The following is a 2,808-nucleotide window of genomic DNA, read 5'->3' as shown; positions in this document are numbered from 1 at the left end:
AGAGGCACCTCTGGATGTCTGTCTTCCGCTACCTGACGCAGAAGGAACTGTGTGTGTGCATGAGAGTGTGCAAAGCTTGGAGCAAGTGGTGAGTACTGTTACGGTGCAGAGGTTAATTTCTCTCTTTAAAGAAGCCACGCCAAATCCTCCAGAGGAATCCCTCACTTCATCATCTGTTAAACTGTGTGGGGAGGTGTGAATGTCCTTTGTTAATGTTGAGACATTTATTAACAGAAATATCCAACACTCGCTTTGTGAATAAATAAGTTATCTAATCAATCGGGAACTAACTTGCCAAGTAACATATTGATTAAAAGAAAATTCTACTGGAATGCTGTTCAAATAAATACAAGGACCATTTCAGTAACCAAAAAAAACAGAATTTTGTTACTCAAAAAAAAATATATACAACCAGATTGTGTGGCTGTGGAAAACTTTGAGTTCTTCTGCTGTCTGGAAGCTGTTTCTGATTTTTGGCACCCCTTTGTTAGATAGACAGAGTTCTCGTAAGAAATAATTTTAAACTGGCAGGGAGCCTCTCTTTCACTCACTAGGTGGTGAGAGGTGGCAGCCCTTCAGCTGAACCAAGAAGGTAGACGAGTGTAGTTGGTGTTGTCTACATGGACTTTAGCAAGGCCTTTGACAAGGTACCGCATGGTAGGTTGTTGCATAAAGTTAAATCTCACGGGATCCAGGGTGAGGGATCTAAATGGAGACAAAATTAACTTGATGACAGAAACCAGAGGGTGTTTGTAGAGGGTTGTTTTTCAAACTGAAGACCTGTGACCAGCGGTGTGCTTCAGGGATCAGTGCTGGGCCCACTGTTATTTGTCATTTATATTAATGATTTGGATGAGAATATAGGGGGCATGGTTAGTAAGTTTGGAGATGGCACTAAGATTGGTGGCAGAGTGGACAGTGAAGAAAATTATCTCCAATTGTAATGGGATCTTGATCAATTGGGCCAGTGGGCTGACGAATGGCAGATGGAGTTTAATTTAAACAAATGCGAGGTGATGTATTTTTGGTCGATTGAACCAGGGCAGGACTTACTCAGTTAATGGTAGGGCGTTGGGGAGAGTTACAGAACAAAGAGATCTAGGGGGACAGGTTCATAGCTCCTTGAAAGTGGAGTCCCAGGTGGACAGAGTGGTGAAGAAGGCATTTGGCATGCTTGGTTTCATCGGTCAGAACATTGAATACAGGAGTTGGGACGTCTTGTTGAAGTTGTACAAGACATTGATAAGGCCACACTTGGAATACTGTGTACAGTTCTGGTCACCCTATTATAGAAAGGATATTATTAAACTAGAAAGAGTGCAGAAAAGATTTACTAGGATGCTACCGGGACTTGATGGATTGAGTTATAAGGAGAGGCTGGATAGACTGGGACTTTTTTCTCTGGAGTGTAGGAGGCTGAGGGGTGATCTTATAGAGGTCTATAAAATAATGAGGGGCACAGATCAGCGAGATAGTCAATATCTTTTCCCCAAAGGTAGGGGAGTCTAAAACTAGAGGGCATAGGTTTAAGGTGAGAGGGGAGAGATACAAAAGGGTCCAGAGGGGCAATTTTTTCACACAGAGGGTGGAACGAGCTGCCAGAGGCAGTAGTAGAGGGGGCTACAATTTTATCTTTTAAAAAGCATTTAGACAGTTAGATGGGTACGATGGGTATAGAGGGATATGGGCCAAATGTGGGCAATTGGGACTAACTTAGAGGTTTAAAAAAAGGGCAGCGTGCACAAGTTGGGGCCGAAGGGCCTGTTTCCATGCTGTAAACCTCTGTGACTGTATGGACTAAAGGCAGGCTGTTAAATTCCTCTTTATAACTGCGATGACCTATCAATTTTCTTGGAGTCAGATGTTTGGCCTGATGTTGGTAACAAGAGTGAATTGAAAGAGTTCCAGGTAGCTGAGTGTCTTTAAACTGATTAGACTGTCAAAATTCAAAAGCCTGTGAAGCCTTGTTACCAAGGCAACCCTGATGCTTGGTTTTTGCTATAAATGTTGTACTCTGTGTACCCTGTGTGTCTCTGCATTTTAAACCTGGAAACATTAACACCAAACCAGCTTGTAAAGGGACCGCACTTTACAAATTCAACTTGGCAACAGCATGTAGCTGGCAAGAGCATTCTGTACCCCATACACGCACATGTATATACACACATACACGCGCACGTATATACGCGCACGCGCGCGCACACAGCCACCCCTATCTCCCTGGAGCGCCCACCTCCAGGGTGTGAGTTCCCATTGCTGTCTCTCTGCCGGGCTAACACTCCTGCTCCCCCCGAGGGTGCGTGTTACTGTACTGTCCCCCATGCTGGGTTAACCCTCTCCTCTCCTCGGGCAGGTGTTGTGACAAGAGGCTATGGACAAAGATAAACCTGAGTCGCTGTAAATCCATCACCCCCATGGCTCTGGGCAGCATCAGCAAACGGCTACCTGTCAGCCTGGACCTGAGCTGGAGCAACATCTCCAGGAAGCAGCTTACCTGGCTCATCAACAGGCTACCTGGTGGTGAGAGCGGGAGGGGGGGGGGGGGGGGGGGGCGTTGGGTGCGGTGAGAGAGAGAGGGAGGTTGGGGGGGTGAGAGAAGAGGGTGGGGGGGAGAGAGAGGGGGTGGGGGGGTGCCGGGCGGGGATGGAGAGAGAGGGCGTGTGAGAGAGAGGGGCTGGTGGGGGGGATAAGAGAGAGAGGGGCTGGGCGCGAGGGGGGGGTGAGGCGGGGCTGGGCGCGGGGGGGGGGTGAGGCAGGGCTGGGCGCGAGGGGGGGGGTGAGGCGGGGCTGGGCGCGAGGGGGGGGGTG

This window comes from Carcharhinus amblyrhynchos, unplaced genomic scaffold (assembly GCF_965287045.1).
Source record: "Carcharhinus amblyrhynchos unplaced genomic scaffold, sCarAmb.v2.hapA scaffold_420, whole genome shotgun sequence".
Classification (NCBI taxonomy): Eukaryota; Metazoa; Chordata; class Chondrichthyes; order Carcharhiniformes; family Carcharhinidae; genus Carcharhinus; species Carcharhinus amblyrhynchos.
This window is presented reverse-complemented; position numbering follows the sequence as displayed.